Raw genomic sequence first — 21160 nt, 5'->3', positions numbered from 1 at the left:
ATTACCACCTGAATTAGAGAAGATTCATGATGTGTTCCACGTATCTATGTTACGTCGGTATCGTTCAGATCCTTCACATATAATTTCACCGACAGAAATTGAACTACGACCGGATATGACTTACGAAGAAGAAATGATTAAGATTTTAACTCGAGAAGTCAAACAATTAAGAAATAAAAGTGTCGCTCTCGTGAAAGTATTGTGGCAAAAGCACAGGGTAGAAGAGACTACATGGGAACTTGAAGAAATTATGAGAAACCAATACCCACACCTGTTTACCGGTAAGATTTTCGAGGATGAAAATTATTAAAGGGGGGAGAGTTGTAATATCCTAAATTATGGCCTAATCAGAATAGTGTGAAAATTTCGTGATGAAATCCTATGCCTAAAGTGCTTAAATTGAAATTAGGGACTAAATCGAATAATTTACAAAACTTGCATTCTAGGAGTTTTTAGTATGAAATTGTTTTGGAATATTAATGAGGAGGTCTTAAATAGCAATTTGACCAATTTCTAAGTCTATGGACAAAAATTGGACATGGATGGAATTTTTGGAAAGTTTAGTAGTAAGGGCATTTTGGTCACTTAGTTATTAAAATGAATTAAAAACAAAATTCAAAGCCAATTTTTGTCCATCTTCTTCATTAGGCCAAAATTTCAAGGGTTCTCCATAGTTAGGGTTTGTTTCAAGCTTCCAAGCTCCATAGTAAGTGATTCCAAGCCCCGTTTTTAATGTTCTTTACGTTTTTTTAATCCCGGTAGCTCGATTAAGCTTATGCTAGCAATAATTCAACCTAGGGTTCATATTTGGAAAAATAACCATAGGTTAAATTTGTGTATTTTGGTGTTTTATGATAAAATATGAGGTTTTAAATTATGTTAGACAACTTGTACTACTCGGTTTTAAGCAAAAACAAGTAAAAGAGCATAATCGGTAAAAATACCTAATAGTCATAAGTACATGTTAGAGTGTGAATTTGATGTTGCCATAGAAGGGAAAAATGATCGTCATAAAACATAAGAATAAAGGATGAAGTTTAATTCCCGAGCCTAGGGGCAAAAGTGTAATTATGCAAAAGTTTAGGGGCAAAAATGTAATTTTGCCAAAGTTTGTATTAAATGCTGTTTTGATGAATGTATGTATTAAATAAGATTAATTTGGCATTATAGATCAAGAGAAACGAGATTCAAGTCGCGATCGAGGGAAAAACAAAGTTTACGAAGAATAGGCTCGATTGCTAATAATTTTGTACCGAGGTAAGTTCATGTGTAAATGTAGTAACATAATTTTCATTTTGAGCAATTTAATGTTGTTTATATGATATGATGCTTATTATTATAATGAATTGTTGTGTTTTGTGGTTATTGTTGAATAATATGTAATTTTGTGAATTACTTGATAAGTATGAACTATCACCAAAGTGTCGATTTCGATATTCCGTGGAAGACGGCAAAGATGTGTAATCGAGGAAAAAGCCCGTTTGAACATTGGGAATAGATTAGAATACAAGTGACATGTCACTAGGATATTTGAGTTCCGAACTTGTTGAGTTGAGTCCGAGTTCGTGAGATGTAACTAGGCATCCGAGCTCGTTGAGTTGAGTCTGAGTTCACTTATGGGCGGGTTACATGGTAGCTTGGCTACATAAGTTCCGCAGGCTATTGAGTTTGTCTAGCTACGGGTATGGCTCTTATGTTCATGAGATCCGCTTATTCGAATTATATTCCGATGTGTTCAACGGGTGAATCTTACGTGAATAAGAAGAAGGCCTAAAACGAAGGTGACATGTTGGTAAGTGTAGTAAATGAGAAAATTTGATAGGTATGTGCTTAAACCCTCAAGTTGAAAACTGGGTATGATGAAATCGTAGAAAGATATTAAATGTAAATGAAACATGAATGTCTTGGTGTTGTTTATGCAAATGATGTTTTATGTGAGATTGTGTGATTATGTTACTTGCTATTTGCATGTGAACTTACTAAGCATTTGTGCTTACTCCCTCCTTTTCTTTCATTGTAGTTTTGACAAGCCGGCTTGAGAATCGGGATAGGTCGAAGACTCGTTCACACTATTCGAAGGCTTAAATTGGTAAAATGGCTTGTGTATTTTGAATGTGGCATGTATGGCAAAACACTCACTTTGTGTAATTGATCTTATGATATGGCTATGGTTTGGTAAGAATAGGGTTTGTAAATGATTAGCCATTGGAATGGCCAATCTAAGTCATAGTTGATGTTATGTATGTTTAAAATGCTATTTAGTCCATGAAAATCCTTAGTAAAGTGAAATTTTCCATAAAACAGAATCTGACAGCAACAGTGATGTAAATTTGAAAAATCACTAAAATTGTAGAAATGGAATTAAATGATGAGTAAGTTACGAAATTGAATCTTAATAAGTATATTTTCATATGGATTGAACAAATTAGGTATATAAATTATATTTTATGAGATATTTGAATTTTTGTGAAACAGGGCTAGAGTGATTTCTAGATCCCCTATTCTGACTTTAAAAATTCATCATAAATTTTACAACAATAATTAGAAGTCATTATTTATATGTACAGATTCCTTATTGAGTCTAGTTTTAAGAGAAAGAAACTTCATAGTCATTGAAATTCGGTACAGAGAGATATCTGATTCGTAATAGACAGAGGTCAGAGTAGTCAAACCCTGAAACAGGGGAGAATTTAACTAATAAACTGTACTAATTGGCTTGACCAAAAATTCTATAAAAAAATTATTAAATGTATATATGAGTATAGTTTCAGGGAAAATTTACATAATTTGATTTCTAGTTTTGGAACTCAAGATATAAATTTTTAATCAACTGTGATGCAGATTGCTAGCTTGACTGGAAATTTTAAAAATAAATTGTTTGAGCTGTTTAAGTAATCAATTAAGTCTGTTAACACCTCGTGTTCGACTCCGGCGACGGTCTCGGGTACGGGGCGTTACACTGCCGGCACTCACGATAGAAGTGGTCTGAGCTCTCGATACCGTGTTCTTCTTATTCTTGTTTCTACTTGGAAATCCCACTGAAGCATTCGATTAGGTAGTAAATTCTTTGGATCTCTTAGATAAGGACTGATGTGCTTTCCCCATCTGTCTTTTCCTTAAACTCCGCTACTCAATAGCTGCTTTCCTCCTCTCTTTCACCAGCTCCTCCGCCTTGCACGCTCTCTCGACGAGTACCACAAATTCTCTTATTTCTAAAATGCCCATAAATACTTGGAGATCTTCATTGAGGCCATCCTCTAACCTCTTACACATGGTACCTTCAGTGGATACGCATTCCCGTGCATACTTGCTGAGTTTCACAAACTCATGCTCATATTCCGTCACAGTCTTATTACCCTGCTTCAACTTTAAAAATTCATTCCTTTTCTGGTCCATAGACCTCTGGCTAATATACTTCTTTCTGAACTCTTCTTGGAAAAATTCCCAAGTTACTCTTTCTCTCGGTACCACAGACACGAGAGTATTCCACCACTGATAAGCCGAGTCTCGTAGAAGTGACACGGCACACTTCACGAACTCTTTAGGAGTGCATGACAGTTCATCCAATACCCCGATGGTATTTTCTAGCCAAAACTCCGCTCTCTCCGGGTCATCATCTCTACTAGCCCGAAATTTCTCGACCCTTTATTTTTGGATCTTGTCTACCGGAGGCTTCTCTCTTCTGAACATGTCCGCACCTTGCGGAGCCACCGGGGCATACTGATAGACCGTAATTTATACATATTTTTATCCCATACTTAGCCCATTTATGAATGGTTTCTCCGTAGATTCGGTGAATTCGATGCTCCTAATCCTTTAATTTCATGTTTTATACTCAAGAGAGCATAGGAGAGTAAAAAGAGCAAGAAATAGGCCAAAAATAGAGAAAATGGACCCACGTGGGAAATCAACATGGCCTGGACTTTCTCACATGGGAGTGTCACACGGTCGTGTCCATTTGGCAGGATTGAAGCATGACTTACACGGGTAGACTACACGCCCGTGCCTATTCAACAGCTTTGACCACAGACTAGAGCAATCGCACACGTGCATGTCCCTGCTGAGCCCAAGTATAGTCCTATTCGAAAAAAGCCAATTTTTAGGGCTCTTAGGCATCCAAAAGCCCATTTAAACACTTGATGAGGCACTTAAAAAGGGTATGGAGAGTAGGAAGCGAGGAATTACTCAAGGAAAGCCGATTGATCCATCTCAGAAGCGGGATTCATCATGAAGACTGAAAATCACCCTTCAAGTTCCTTCAAGAGTTTTGGGTTTTCTTATGTTTTGTTATCTTTATGCTTTTGAGATGTTTTCTTTCATAAATATGAACTAAACCCCCTAAATACCTAAGGGGAATGAAACCTACGACGGATCTTGTTATTATTATCTAATTGTATGATAAATACTTGACTTGTTCTTAATTCTTGTTTTAATATTCCAGGATATTGATTCAAGTTAAGCTCTTATTCAGAGGAGGAATAGACCCTGTCTAAGAGTAAATTTGTCATAATTAAACAGAGTTGATTGCACGCCTAGAGATAGGGTGATAAGATTTTGCCAGATTAGGGTGAAACCTAATAAGGGAATCCATAAATCGAGTTAATGCAATTCTAGGGTGTTAATTAGAAAGATATTTCAATTATTCAACCTAGGGTTAGACGTTATTAGTCTCGAGAGAGATAATAACATAACTTAGGGATTTTTATGAGGCAAGTCAAATGAATAAATCGTCTGATTCAGAGTCAAATAACAAGTGAAGTCTAGGTGGATTTTTCCTTAGGTATTGTCTTAATCAATCGAATTTTCCCAAAAGTATTTTTCCAAATCTTCTTTCTGTGTATTCTTAGTTAGTAATTAGTTTAGATAACCAAACCTCTTAATTTTTAGGCTAGATAATAAAAAGAAAGTAAATACTAGTACTCGTAGGTCCTTTGGGTTCGACAATCCAATCTTGCTGAACTATACTACAGTTCGATAGGTACACTTGCCTTAATCGTGATAATAAGTTAAGTCTCAAGAATGATTCATTTATAAATTTTTAAAACCTGTTACAAATATCACGCATCAAGTTTTTGGCGCCGTTGCCGGGGAACTAGGATATTAGGAACACTCGATTTTTATTACTTTAGCCATTTTACTTTTATTGCAATTTAAATTTTTATTTTCTTTTCTAATTCTTCATTTATTTTCTTTGGACAGGTTTTTCTAGTTTATGACCAGAAGAAACCCGTCAGGACCATTACTGTTTGATAGTGAGCTCGATCGCACAGTTCGCAGAAATCGAATAGAAATAAGGCGAAGCTTACGATACATAGAAGAGAAAGAGGACAATACTTCAACCACAACCGAGGAGATGACTGAAAACCAAGAAAATCCGCTACCTCCTGTGATTGCTGTTAATCAGAATCCTACTCTGCGCACTATGTATGATTATGCGAAACCTTCTTTAACAAGAACTGAATTGAGCATAGTTAGATTGCTATAGCTGCAAATACTTTTGAAGTGAAACCTAACACAATTCAAATGATACAACAATTTGTTTAGTTTGATGGTTTGCTGGACAAATATCCCAAATCTCACTTGGCAAACTTTTTGGAACTATGTGATATATTAAAAATTAATGGTATTTCTGATGATGCCATTCGCCTTCGTTTATTCCCTTTTTCATTGAGAAACAAAGTTAAACAGTGGTTGAATTTGTTACCACAGGGGCCAATCACTACTTGGGAACAAATGACCAAAAAGTTTTTATTAAAATATCTTCTGCTGGCTAAAACGGCTAAATTACATAATGATATCTCTTCTTTTGTGCAGATGGATTTAGAAACACTCAACGATACATGGGAGAGATACAAGGACCTTTTGCGAAGATGCCCTCACCATGGGTTACCACTCTGGCTACAGGTCCAAACGTTTCACAATGGCTTGAACCCTTCGACTCGGTAGATGGTTGACGCAGCTGCTGGCGGAACCATCAATAATAAGACACCTGAAGATACCTATGAATTTATAGAGGAGATGTCACTGAATAATTATCAGTGGCAAGTCATAAGGACAAAGCCAACAAAAATAGCCGGCGTTTATAACGTCGATTCGGTCACCATGCTCTCTAATCAGGTAGAACTCTTAAATAAGAAAATTGATGGTTTTTTTAGTTCTTCACAGGTTCACCCAGTAATGCAGTGTGAAGCAAGTAGAGGTGGATCAAGCAGTTTAGAACACCCACCTTACGGCCACAACATGTAGAGCGAGCAGTTAAATTACATGGGTAATAATCCTCGATCTCAAAATAATCTTTATAGTAATACTTACAATGCAGGTTGGAGGAACCACCCAAATTTCTCATGGGGAGGCCAAGGGAATCAAAAACCACCACCCCTTCCAGGCTTTCAGCAACCACCGTACCAGTAGGAGAAAAAGCCAAACCTTGAGGAGATGCTAATAAAATTCATCTCGGTGTCAAAAACTCATTTTCAGAATACCGAGACGGCACTCAAAAATCAACAAGCATCAATCCAAGGGCTCGAAACTCAGATTGGATAGCTCGCCAAGTCCGAATGACCACAAGGTAGCCTACCAAGCAACACTGAATCTAACCCAAGGGAGCAACTCAACTTGATTTTCATTCAAGATGAGGAAGGGTTAGTTGCAAAACCAAGGCCAGAAACGGTGGTAAGCAAAGGTAAGAATGAGGTAGGACAAAATAACCCAAAGCCGGTGAATACAGAATATAAACAACCAATCTCATACCCAGAAAAGTTGAAGAAAGACCGCATGGATGCATAATTCGGTAAATTTCTTGAATTTTTTAAACAACTGCATATTAACTTACCTTTTGTTGAAGCTATATCACAGATGCCTACATATACAAAATTCTTAAAGGAGCTTCTAACAAATAAAAGGAAGTTTGAAGACTTATCTACAGTGGAGCTTAATGAAGAGTGCTCAGCCATACTCCAAAACAAACTGCCAACCAAACTAAAGGACCCAGGAAGTTTTACTATTCCCAGTTTAATTGGTAGTTTGAATGTTGATAAAGCACTAGCTGAATTAGTCGCCAGCATTAATTTGATGCCATATAAAATGTTTAAACAGCATAGTCTTGAAGGACCTAAACCCACTAGGATGAGTATTCAATTAGCTGATAGATTTGTCAAATATCCTAGGGGAATTATAGAGGACGTACTTGTAAAAGTAGATAATTTATATTCCCTGTTGATTTCGTTGTGCTTGACATGGATGAAGACGTTGAGGTGCCTTTAATTTTAGGTCAGCCATTTTTAGCCACTGCTAGAGCTGTAATTGATGTGGATGATGAAATAATTGGTACTTAGAGTAGGTGACGAAGAGATTATTTTTAAAATTTATGATGTCATGAGATTTTTTAGAGAACAGGATGACTCATGTTATTTTATTGACTCTATTGATCATGCTACTCAAGATTCTTTTCAAGAAACAAAGACACGATGGAACTGTGTCTCGCCCAAGGAGAGGGGATGGATGATGATTCTGAAATAGGAACCGAACTAAACTCCAATGAGACCTTTCCAAAACTAGCAGAATATGAGGGAATTAAGGTAAAAGATGAACTTAAGCAAAAACCCTCTATTGACAAACCTCCTAAACTGGAACTTAAACAATTGCCGAATCACTTGGAATATGCATTCCTTGGAAATAATTCCACATTACCGGTAATTATTACATCCAACTTGCAACCCAAGGAGAAAGAGAAATTACTCCAAGTATTAAGAGAGCATAAAGGGGCCATAGCATGGAAATTTTCTGACATTAAAGGGATTAGCCCTTCTTTTTGCACCCATAAAATTTTAATGGAAGATGAATATAAACCATGCATGCAAGCCCAAAGATAACTAAACCCCAATATGAAAGAAGTTGTTAAAGCTGAGGTAATGAAACTCCTAGATGTTGGAATTATTTATCCTATTTTTGACAGTTCTTGGGTGAGTCCAGTGCAGGTTGTTCCTAAGAAAGGAGGTATGATTATTGTAGCCAATGAGAAGAATGAATTAATCCCAACAAGGACAGTCACAGGTTGGAGAGTGTGCATTGATTATATGAAGTTAAATGATGCCACGAGAAAAGGCCACTTTCCTCTTCCATTCATTGACCAAATGTTGGAAAGATTGTTAGGACACATGTACTACTGCTTTATAGATGGACTCTCTGCCTATTTCCAAATCCTAATAGCTTTTGAAGATCAAGAAAAGACGACATTTACATGTCCATACGGTACGTTTGCTTATCGTAGAATGCCTTTTGGATTATATAATGCTCCTGCTACTTTTCAGTGCTGCATGATGGCCATTTTTGACGAACTCGTAGAAGACGTCATGGAGATATTTATGGATGATTTTTCGATTTTCGGTAACTTTTCCATCTTTCCCTAAAAAATTTAAAATGATTGTTAATAAGATGTGAGGAAACAAACCTTGTACTTAATTGGGAAAAATGTCACTTTATGGTTCAAGAAGGTATTGTGTTAGGACATAAAATTTCTAGTAGAGGGATTGAGGTTGATAAAACTAAAGTTGAAACCACTGAAAAACTACCCCCTAATTCGGTTAAGGCTATTAGAAGCTTCTTAAGACATGCTGGGTTTTATAGAAGATTTATTAAAGACTTTTCTAAAATAGCTAAGCCTTTGACTAAATTATTAGAAAAATATGTGCTTTTTAATTTCTATCAGGAGTGTTTAGAAGCATTTAATACTTTAAAGGATAAACTGACTAAAGCTCCAATTATAATTGCACCTGATTGGAATTCACCTTTTGAACTAATGTGCGATGCGAGTGATTTTACAGTAGGTGCAGTTTTGGAATAGTAAAGAGATAAACATTTTCAACCTATCTATTATGCTAGCAGGACTTTGACAGCCGCACAAGAAAATTACACCACCATGGAGAAAGAGCTGCTAGCTGTGGTTTTTGCATTTGATAAATTTAGGCCATATTTAATGTTGTCTAAAGTTGTTGTTTATACTGACCATTCCGCTCTTCACCACCTTTTGACTAAAACTGATGCAAAACCTTGACTCATTCGATGAATCTTATGATTGCAGGAATTTGACTTGGAGATTAAGGATAAGAAAGGAGCTGAAAATCTTGCGGCTGACCATCTCTCCAGATGACATTGAAATAAATGATTCATTCCCTGAAGAATAATTTTTTGTTATATCTGATTTGAGGTACCTTGGTTTGCAGATATTGCAAATTTTTTAGCCACTAACATTATCCTAAAATGGTTGACACATCAGCAAAAGAAGCGATTCTTCACTGATGTGAAAAACTACTTCTGGGAAGACACTTTTCTTTTTTGTAAATATGCAGATAAAATCATTAGGAGATGCATTACAAGAACAGAAGCATTGAAAATCTTGGAACATTACCACTTAAGACCAGCTGGAGGACATTACGGTGGAAATAAGACTGCACATAAAGTCCTCGAATCAGGTTTTTATTGGCCCACTCTATTCAAAGACGCCAACAGGTATATTACTTCTTGCGACAAATGTCAAAGGACAGCTAATATATCCAAACTTGATGAAATGCCTCAGTCATATATGCTGTGACAGCCTTAAAATGACCCTAGTCGGAATGTGGTTTCGGGACCACAAAACCGAGGCATAAAAATAATTTAATGTTCATTTTGATGCCTATGATATGTGTTAATTCGTGTGTGACATTTTTGATGATTTGATTTAGGATTATAAATGTGAATTTCACTAAAAAGGACCTAGTAGTAAACTTTGAAAGTAGGATAGGGAAATGTGTGATGACTAATTAAAGCATGCATGCAAAACAATGGTCTTGCATGTCAATACCCCTCTTTTTATAAGTGGTGGCCGGCCATGACAAGGGAGGATGGGCAAAACATGTCATAGACATGTTTTGTTGGTGCTTTATGGAGAAACATTAAACTAAGGTGTATGGGTAATAAAAAAATGAAAAAAAAATGTGTGTGAAGGCTTCTCCTCCTCCCCTTTGCCGTGAGTTGAAGAAAAGAAAAGAAAAAAAAAATTTGTTCATCCTTTCATTCTCTCTTGACCAAAAATTCTAAGGAAGAAGAGGGAATTTTTGCTTCATGCTTGGTTTGGAAGAGGATTAGGAGGAGGTTTGGCCATACTTGTATCTAGATTAAGGTATGTTTGAGGTTGTGCCATGAGATTCATGCATGTTTTTAGTTGATAGCTTGATGCTTTTATTAGCCCATGGTTCAAATCTTTGTTATATCATGGGGATGGTATTTGGCCAAGGTGGATTTTGTGTTAATGCCATTGCATGTTAAATATGAAGCTTACTAATGATACATGTGATGGTGGATTGATGGCTCTTGGACTTTCTTTTTAGTATTTTTGAGTAAGACATTAAGTTCTTTGTTTAATCATGACCAAAAATTATGGTGTTGTGATGTATTCGGCCATGGTACATCCATGAGTATGATTTATGCTCATTGCATGGAAAGTAAGATTTGTGTTTTGGATTTATGTTCATGTTTAGTTACAATCAACTTGAGATTCGGCTCTAGCATATATATATGTATATATGTTTGCACATGATGTATTGGCATGACATATATACCATCTCAAGGTATATATTTGCATATGATGATGTTTCGGTTATGAAATAAATGATTGATGCGTATTGAGTTACAATATGGAATCGTTAGTTAGTAAAATGTATGCTGTTTTTGTGTGGTATTAAGTGTATAATTGGCCTCAACATGGACATGCATATTCGGCCACATGAGGGAATTGGTGTGCATGCATTCGGTTAGAGGCAAGCATATTGATGCCTATTCTTGGCTTAGAAAATTGACTAAGGAGAGTACTAACTAATGTGTTGAGTTGATTCATGATTTCCATACATATGTGACTTTAATGTCTAATGAAAATATGTGGGCTAGGTACCTTGAATTCCTCTTCGATGCTCAAATGATTAAATCAATTTATTTGTTAAATTAAGCTCAAGAGCAAAGGGAGCTAAATCCGATAAAGGGAAGGAAAAAGTAGTCGAATAGCCGTCGAAATCGTTCGACCACGTCCGAGGTAAGTCTTGAGTAATGACCCTACTTGAATTATATTGAAATGATTTGTCCTATTATGGCGGACAGTAGAATGTGCGTAGGGACTAAGTTATAAAGTCAATTGAAATCATGCTCTTTGTGTGTGGCTATTGAGCCGAAATTGGAAAGGTTTGATAAATGTTTTGTGTTTGAGCCTTAGTAATAAGAATGAAATATGGATGTGTCGTGATTATTGATATATGTGTACATGAGCATTTGAATGATACCCGGGCTAAGTCCCAAGGCATTTATGCTAGTGATTATATCCGGCTAAGTCCCAAGGCATTTATGCTAGTGATTATATCCGGCTAAGACCAAAGCATTCGTCGAAGTTGTTATATCCGGCTAAGACCAAGGCATTTGTGCAAGTTACCAAATCCGGGTTAAGACCAAGGCAATTGTGCTTGTGGTTATATCCGGATAAATTCAAGAAGCTCGGTTGAAGGTGAGCGTTTGGTGCTGTAATAAATTCAATTAATACGCTCGAAAAACCCGTACGATAAGGTATGTTTACATGTGCATCGAAAAAGTCGATTCATTTGAAATAGTGTTAGCTTCGATCGACTAACGAACTTTTGGCTCTTAGATAGGTTGATACCTTGTGTGTGTATATGTTGATGAAGTGTGAAGTAAGTATGATTATGAGAATGTGTATTACTAAAGTGATTCATTTAGCTATGTGAATGTAATACTTTAGTCAAAGCTGATTTCATTACTTGAGACTTACTAAGCATTAAAATGCTTACCCCGTTGCTTTGGCTCTCTGTTTTATAGATTTTGCTCGTTAGCTATCGGATTCGGGATCATCGAAGTCAAATTCATCCACACTATCAAAGCCCTTTTGGTACTCTTTAGTTGAACTCTGGATATGGCATGTATAGGACTACCCTTTTGTTGTTTTTCAAGTACTTTTGTGATGTATGTGTGTACGGCCATGCGAAAATGGCTCGTAGAAGTGGAGTATGGCATTAGACCATTTGTGTTTATGTATGTATATATGGTTTCATGATGTGACTATGGACTGGAATGGAAGTGTTGGGCAATGATCAGCCCTTGGAATGGTTAAACATGATCATAGGTAGACCTATGTATGACAAAACTCTAGTTGGTCCATGGAAACCACGAAATAGGTAAAGTTACCTTGAAAACAGATCTTGACAAAGAAGAAGTGGTGTGGATTTGAAAAATCACTAAAATTTGTAGGAATGGAATTAAATAGAGAATAAATTATGTAAATGAACCTTGATGAATCTACTTTCATATGGAAGAAACGAAACGGTCATATGAGTTGTATGTTAAGAGATATTTAGGTTTTCGTGAAATAGGGCCGAACGGTTTCGGATTCCTGTTCCGACTTTGGAAATTCATTGTAAATTAACCGAGATTAGGAGTCAGGCCATATATGTATAGATTCCTCTTTGAGTCTAGTTTCTATATAAACAAACAAAGATCGATATTGAAGCCTGCATGCAGGAGATATTCAAGTTGTAACGTGCAAAGGTTAGTGTAGTCGACCCACGTAACATGGGAGACTTTAACTAATAAACCGTACTAATTGGGCCAACCAAAATTCTAGAAAAATTATAGTAGATGGAAATATGAGTCTAATTTCAGGGAAAAATTACGAAACTAATTTTCGAGCTTTGGAAATCAAGATATGATTTTTAAGGTGACAGTGATGCAAGAACCAAATTTCGTCTCGAAAATTTTAAAAGGACTGTGAAATGATTAAGTAAAGTCGATTAGCACCTTGTGTTCGACTCGTGAATGAGACTCAGTGCACGGGTGTTACAATTTTATTGGTATCGAGCTACGGTTTAGTTGATTCTAGGACTACCGTAATGCGTTTGGGTCTAGCTATACATGCCATTTTATGTGATTATTTGATAGTGTGGTGATTTTTGACGTTTGAAATTGTGTTTATTTATAGTAATGGATCCGATCCCAACCGAAGCGATAGTGATGATGTGGAGAGTGTGGCGCTGCTCACGACAAGGGATGAGCCGGACTCTCAACTTTGTTAGTAATCCGAATGATGAGGCTAGGCAAGCCTTTTATAGCGTGATGAATGATTGGTTCAACCAATACATTCGAACTAACACTACTGTTCCACAACCTCCATTCCCGACTAACACAACCCCGCACCTACAATGCCCCGATGGCCCGACCAAATAAGGTCAAGTAAGCCCCTAGTTGATGAATCCGAAAACATGGGGCTATGAATTTAAAGCTACGGATAGTGACGATGCCGAGCAAGCTGAATTTTGGTTGGACAACACTATCCGGCACTCGATGAGCTATCTTGTACACCGATGAATGCCTAAAGTGTACTATCTCCTTGCTACGTGATTACGCCTACTATTGGTGGAGTACTCGACTTACAGTGTGCCCGAGAGCAAGTAACTTGGGAGTTTTTCCAAACCGAGTTTGGAAAAAGTATATCGATCGAGATTTATTGATCAAAAGCGGAAGGAATTTCTTGAGCTTAAGCAAGGTTCTATGTCGATTCTCGATTATGAGCGAAAATTTGTTAGACTTAGTAGATACGCTCGGAATGTATTTCGTCCGAGGCTATCATGTGTAAACGCTCGAGGATGGGCTGAATGAAGATATAAAATGTTTGTTGGCATTCTTGAAATACGAGAGTTCGTAGTACTTGTCGAGCGAGCTTGTAAGCGTAAGAGCTTAGAAAAGAAAAACAAAAGTTGATGTGGGAACCGGGAGTTTCGTAAAAGATCCTCGGAAAGTCTCTTCAACAGCATCGAAGAAATTTTGAGATGATGTGGGCGGTCTAGAGGCACTTGGGCCTTTTAGACGAGATCGTGATCGACCCCAATGGGTACACGAGGCACTTGATCGCCAAGGTTGGGAATGAATGTCGAGACGAAGCAGTGCCAACATTGTGGCAAATGGCATTCTCGAAGTTGTAGATTCCGTGACCGCTCTCATTACAAGTGCGGATCAGTTGACCACTTCATTAAAGATTGCCCAAAGTTGTGCGAAGAATGTAGATCGAGTGGGAAGCCGGTGCTACCAACGTCAAGTAGACCATCTAGAAATACGGGCAATGCTAGTGGTGGTCGAGAGGATCTAGAGATGCTACGACCGGATCCGAGGCTCGCGCTCTGCTAGGGCTTATGCCATACGCGCGCGTGAGGATGCTTCCTCGCCGGATGTTATTACCGTACTTTCACTCTCTTTGATACTAATGTGATTGCTTTGATTGACCTGGTTCTACTCATTCTTATATATGCGAAACCTTAGCATCCAAAGTAAGACTTTACCTATTGAGTCTACTAAGTTCGTAATTCGGGTGTCAAATCCCTTGGGTCGTTACGTGCTGGTCGACAAAGTGTGTAAGAAATGTCCCCTAGTAATTCGAGGTTCCTATTTTCCGGCGGACTTGATGCTGTTGCCGTTTGACGAATTTGATGTTATCCTCGGTTTAGATTGGTTGACTGTGCATGATGCGGTTGTGAATTGCAAAAGCAAGACTATGGATTTGAGGTGCGCAAATAACGAGATGATCCGAGTTGAGTCTACGGACTTAAAGGGGTTGCCAGCTGTAATATCATCAATGTTGGCCCAAAAATATGTAAGAAAGGGGTGCGAAGCATACCTTGCGTATGTACTTGATGATAAGGAGTTAGAAATAAAACCGAATCTGCTGGGTGGTTTGTGAATACCGGATGTTTTTCCCAAGAATTACCGGTTTACCACTGCTCGGAAGTAGAGTTTGGTATTGAGCTTGTACAGGACTACGCCAATTTCGATAGCTCCGTGTCGTATGGCACCAACCGAGTTGAAGGAGTTGAAAGCTCGATTGCAAGAGTTGACGGATAGAGGTTTCGCTCGACCAAGTTTTTCACCTTGGGGTGCACTGTGTTGTTTGTGAAAAGAAAGACGGAACCATGAGGTTGTGCATCGACTATCGTCGACTTAATAAAGTGACAATAAAGAACAAATATCCGCTATCACGTATCAATGATTTGTTCGATCAACTGAAGGAGCCTCGGTGTTCTCAAAAATAGATTTGAGATCGGGCTATTATCGATTCATGAATTCGAGATTCGGACATACACAAAGCGCCTTGAGCGAGATATGGTCACTACGAGTTCTTAGTGATACCGCTTTGGGCTCACTAATGCCCTGCGGTATTTATGGATTTGATGAATCGAATCTTCGACCATATTTGGATCGGTTCGTAGTTGTGTTCATTGACGACATCTTGGTCTATTCAAGAGATGAGACCGAACATGTGGAGCACACGAGATTAGTGTTGCAAATTTTACGGATAAGCGGTTATATGCTAAGTTCAAGAAGTGTGAGTTCGGTTAAGAGAGGTTAGCTTCTTGGGTCATGTGGTATCTACATCGGGTATTCGAGTCGACCGAGCAAAATTTCAGCCATACTTAACTGGAAGCCTCAGAAATATTAATGAGGTTCGGAGCTTTTTGGGACTTGGTTACTTACCGACGGTTTGTAAAAGGATTCTCGATGATAGCCACACCCATGACAAAACCGCTTGTAAGATGTCAAGTTTGAATGGACGGAAAAGTGTCGAAAAGTTTCGATCAATTTAAAACTCATTTGACGGAAGCTCCAGTATTAGTGCGGCCGAATCGCAAAGAGTTTGTCATCTATAGTGACGCCTCCTACTTGGGGTAGGTTGCGTATTGATGCAAGAAGGTCGAGTTGTGGCCTATGCATCGAGACAATTAAAGCCACATGAGAAAAATTATCGACCCATGATCTCGAATTGGTCGCCATCGTATTCGCTTTAAAGATATGGCTACATTACTTATTTGGTGAGAAGTTCCATGTGTTCGGATCACAAAAGTCTCAAATATTTGATGACTCAAAGAGACTTAAATCTGCGACAAAGACGTTGGCTCGAGTTGTTAAAAGATTATGAGCTTGTCATTGATTATCACCCGGAAAGGCTAATGTGGTTGCGGACGCCTTAAGCCGTGAAATCACCGCTTCACTTTATGAAGCGATGAATGTACACTTGTCTCGTTTCTACCCGACAATGTGTTAGTAGTGAATTAAAAGCCAAACCATTATTGATTCATCAAATTCGTGAAGCTCAAAAAGTCGATGATAAATTGGTTGCAAAACGGTGAGTGTGTTCGAACAAGGAATCGGAGTTTCAAATTGATGATGATGATTGTTTGAGGTTCGAAGTCGTTTGTGTGTTCCAAGGATTCGAACTCATTTCGATGATTCTGAACGAAGCCCATTGTAGCCGAATGTCAATTCACCCGGGAGTACGAAGATGTACAACGATTTGAAACGTCGATTTTGGTGGCATGGTATGAAACGAGACATCTCCGACTTTGTTTTGAGATGTTTAATATGTCAACAAGTGAAAGCGGAACATCAAGTGCCTTCGGATTACTTCACCGATCAAGATACCTGAGTGGAAATGGGATCGAGTCACAATGGACTTTGTGTCCGGACTGCCATTGTCCGCAAGTAAGAAGCATGCGATTTGGGTTGTTGTTGAAAGACTGACTAAGTCGGCTCACTTTATCCCGTCGCGTCGGATTTTTATTGGATAAACTAGCTGAATTGTACGTTTCTCAGTTGTGAGATTACACGGGTACCGATTTACATTGTGTCGGATAGAGATCCGAGATTCACCTCGCGATTTTGGAAGAAATTGCAAGAAGCTTTGGGTACCAAGTTGCATTTCAAAGACCGCCTTTCACCCCAAATCGATGGTCAATCCGAGCGAATAATTCGAGATACTTGAGGATATGTTGAGATGTTGCATCCTCGAGTTCGATGGTTCATGGGAATGATTTACCTTTGATTGAATTCACTTACAACAATAGCTTTCAATCAAGTATTAAGATGGTGCCTTACAAGGCCTTATACGAGCGTAAATGCCGTACACCATTGTTTTGGACCGAGCTCGGTGAAAGTAAAATTTTCGAGTGGATTTGATTAAAGATGCTGAACAGAAAGTAAAAGTAATCCGTCAAAATCAAGATAGCCTCCGATCGTCGAAAGTCGACGCGGATCTCAAACGAAAAGACATTGAGTATTAGGTGGAGATAAAGTGTTTCTTAAAGTTTCGCCTTGGAAAAGATACTCGATTTGGTCAGTAAAGGCAAATTGAGTCCGAGGTTCATCGGACCATATGAGATATCCGAACGAGTTGGTCCATTGCATATCGTTTGATTTTGCCCCCTGAACTCGAAAAGATTCACGACGTCTTTCATGTTTCGATGCTTCGACGCTATAGATCTGATCCATCGCACGTAATTAGTCCATCAGAGGTTGAAATTCAAGCCGATATGAGTTATGAAGAAGAACCGATTCGTATCCTAGCTCGTGAAGTAAAGGAGTTGCGAAACAAAAGGGTTCCGCTAGTGAAAGTGTTATAGCTCAAACACGGGATAGAAGAAGCTACTTGGGAACCCGAGAACTCTATGAAAGAGCGATACCCAAATCTATTTACCGGTAAGATTTTCGGGGACAAAAATTTCTTAAGTGGGGGAGAGTTGTGACAGCCTTAAAACGACCCTAGTCGGAATGTGGTTTCGGGACCACAAAACTGAGGCATAAAAATAATTTAATGTTCATTTTGATGCCTATGATATGTGTTAATTCGTGTGTGACATTTTTGATGATTTGATTTAGGATTATAAATGTGAATTTCACTAAAAAGGACCTAGTAGTAAACTTTGAAAGCAGGATAGGGAAATGTGTGATGACTAATTAAAGCATGCATGCAAAACAAGGGAGGATGGGCAAAACATGTCATAGACATGTTTTGTTGGTGCTTTATGGAGAAACATTAAACTAAGGTGTATGGGTAATAAAAAAATGAAAAAAAAATGTGTGTGAAGGCTTCTCCCCCTCCCCTTTGCCGTGAGTTGAAGAAAAGAAAAGAAAAAAAAAATTGTTCATCCTTTCATTCTCTCTTGACCGAAAATTCTAAGGAAGAAGAGGGAATTTTTGCTTCATGCTTGGTTTGGAAGAGGATTAGGAGGAGGTTTGGCCATACTTGTATCTAGATTAAGGTATGTTTGAGGTTGTGCCATGAGATTCATGCATGTTTTTAGTTGATAGCTTGATGCTTTTATTAGCCCATGGTTCAAATCTTTGTTATATCATGGGGATGGTATTTGGCCAAGGTGGATTTTGTGTTAATGCCATTGCATGTTAAATATGAAGCTTGCTAATGATACATGTGATGGTGGATTGATGGCTCTTGGACTTTCTTTTTAGTATTTTTGAGTAAGACATTAAGTTCTTTGTTTAATCATGACCAAAAATTATGGTGTTGTGATGTATTCAGCCATGGTACATCCATAACTATGATTTATGCTCATTGCATGGAAAGTAAGATTTGTGTTTTGGATTTATGTTCATGTTTAGTTACAATCAACTTGAGATTCGGCTCTAGCATATATATATGTATATATGTTTGCACATGATGTATTGGTATGACATATATACCATCTCAAGGTATATATTTGCATATGATGATGTTTCGGTTATGAAATAAATGATTGATGCGTATTGAGTTACAATATGGAATGCGTTAGTTAGTAAAATGTATGCTGTTTTTGTGTGGTATTAAGTGTATAATTGGCCTCAACATGGACATGCATATTCGCCACATGAGGGAATTGGTGTGCATGCATTCGGTTAGAGGCAAGCATATTGATGCCTATTCTTGGCTTAGAAAATTGACTAAGGAGAGTACTAACTAATGTGTTGAGTTGATTCATGATTTCGTACATATGTGACTTTAATGTCTAATGAAAATATGTGGGCTAGGTACCTTGAATTCCTCTTTCGATGCTCAAATGATTAAATCAATTTATTTGTTAAATTAAGCTCAAGAGCAAAAGGGAGCTAAATCCGATAAAGGGAAAGAAAAAGTAGTCGAATAGCCGTCGAAATCGTTCGACCACGTCCGAGGTAAGTCTTCGAGTAATGACCCTACTTGAATTATATTGAAATGATTTGTCCTATTATGGCGGACAGCCGAATGTGCGTAGGGACTAAGTTATAAAGTCAATTGAAATCATGCTCTTTGTGTGTGGCTATTGAGCCAAAATTGGAAAGGTTTGATAAATGTTTTGTGTTTGAGCCTTAGTAACAAGAATGAAATATGGATGTGTCGTGATTATTGATATATGTGTACATGAGCATTTGAATGATACCGGCTAAGTCCCAAGGCATTTATGCTAGTGATTATATCCGGCTAAGTCCGAAGGCATTTATGCTAGTGATTATATCCGAGCTAAGACCCAAAGCATTCGTATGCGAAGTTGTTATATCCGGCTAAGACCAAGGCATTTGTGCAAGTTACCAAATCCGGGTTAAGACCCGAAGGCAATTGTGCTTGTGGTTATATCCGGATAAATTCCGAAGAAGCTCGGTTGAAGGTGAGCGTTTTGGTGCTGTAATAAATTCAATTAATACGCTCGAAAAACCCGTACGATAAGGTATGTTTACATGTGCATCGAAAAAGTCGATTCATTTGAAATAGTGTTCGTTCGATCGACTAACGAACTTTTGGCTCTTAGATAGGTTGATACCTTGTGTGTGTATATGTTGATGAAGTGTGAAGTAAGTATGATTATGAGAATGTGTATTACTAAAGTGATTCATTTAGCTATGTGAATGTAATACTTTAGTCAAAGCTGATTTCATTACTTGAGACTTACTAAGCATTAAAATGCTTACCCGTTGCTTTGGCTCTCTGCTTTATAGATTTTGCTCGTTAGCTATCGGATTCGGGATCATCAAGTCAAGTCATCCACACTATCACAGCCCTTTTGGTACTCTTTAGTTGAACTCTAGATATGGCATGTATAGGACTACCCTTTTGTTGTTTTTCAAGTACTTTTGTGATGTATGTGTATGCGGCCATGCGAAAATGGCTCGTAGAAGTGGAGTATGGCATTAGACCATTTGTGTTTATGTATGTATATATGGTTTCATGATGTGACTATGGACTGGAATGGAAGTGTTGGGCAATGATCAGCCCTTGGAATGGTTAAACATGATCATAGGTAGACCTATGTATGACAAAACTCTAGTTGGTCCATGGAAACCACGAAATAGGTAAAGTTACCTTGAAAACAGATGCTGACAGCAGCAGTGGTGTGGATTTGAAAAATCACTAAAATTCGTAGGAATGGAATTAAATGGAGAATAAATTATGTAAATGAACCTTGATGAATCTACTTTCATATGGAAGAAACGAAACGGTCATATGAGTTGTATGTTAAGAGATATTTAGGTTTTCGTGAAACAGGGCCAGAACGGTTTCTGGATTCCCTGTTCCTACTTTGGAAATTCATTGTAAATTAACCAGAGATAATTAGGAGTCAGACCATATATGTATAGATTCCTCTTTGAGTCTAGTTTCTATATAAATAAACTACATCAGTATTGAAGCCCTGTACAGGGAGATATTCAAGTTGTAACGTGCAAAGGTCAGTGTAGTCGACCCCTATAACATGGGAGACTTTAACTAATAAACTGTACTAATTGGGCCGACCAAAAATTCTAGAAAAATTATAGTAGATGGACATATGAGTATAATTTCAGGGAAAAATTACGAACTGATTTTCGAGCTTTGGAACTCAAGATATGATTTTTTAAGGTGACAGTGACGCAGTAACCAGCTCGTCTGGAAAATTTTAAAAGGACTGTGAAATGATTAAGTTAAGTCAGTGTGCACCTTGTGTTCGACTCCGGTAACGGACTCGGGTACGGGGTGTTACATATGCTCTCATGTGAAATATTTGATGTTTGGGGTATTGACTTCATGGGTCCATTCCCTAGTTCATTCAGGAATAAATACATCTTAGTAGCTGTTGATTATATGTCCAAATGGGTTGAAGCCCAAGCTGTACCTACTAATGATGCTAGAGTAGTAGTATGATTCCTTAAGAAACTTTTCTCTCAATTTGGTACACCTAGAGAAATTATCAGTGATAGGGTACTCATTTTTGTAACGCCCAATTTGACAAGACCCTCAAGAAATATGGAGTTTATCATAGAACAGCTACCCCTTATCACCCTTAAACTAGTGGCCAAGTCG

The 21160-nt window shown here is 37.9% G+C and overlaps 1 non-coding gene across 1 annotated transcript; it reads right to left on the bottom strand.

Moving 5' to 3' along the window:
• Positions 1-5782: 5782 nt before the first annotated feature.
• On the bottom strand, positions 5783-5888 carry LOC128287729 (small nucleolar RNA R71). Its single transcript, XR_008278429.1, has one exon. It is a non-coding gene; the product is annotated as a small nucleolar RNA R71 (small nucleolar RNA).
• Positions 5889-21160: the final 15272 nt, after the last annotated feature.

The sequence above is a fragment of the Gossypium arboreum genome, chromosome 13 (assembly GCF_025698485.1).
Source record: "Gossypium arboreum isolate Shixiya-1 chromosome 13, ASM2569848v2, whole genome shotgun sequence".
Taxonomy (NCBI): Eukaryota; Viridiplantae; Streptophyta; class Magnoliopsida; order Malvales; family Malvaceae; genus Gossypium; species Gossypium arboreum.
This window is presented reverse-complemented; position numbering and strand designations above follow the sequence as displayed.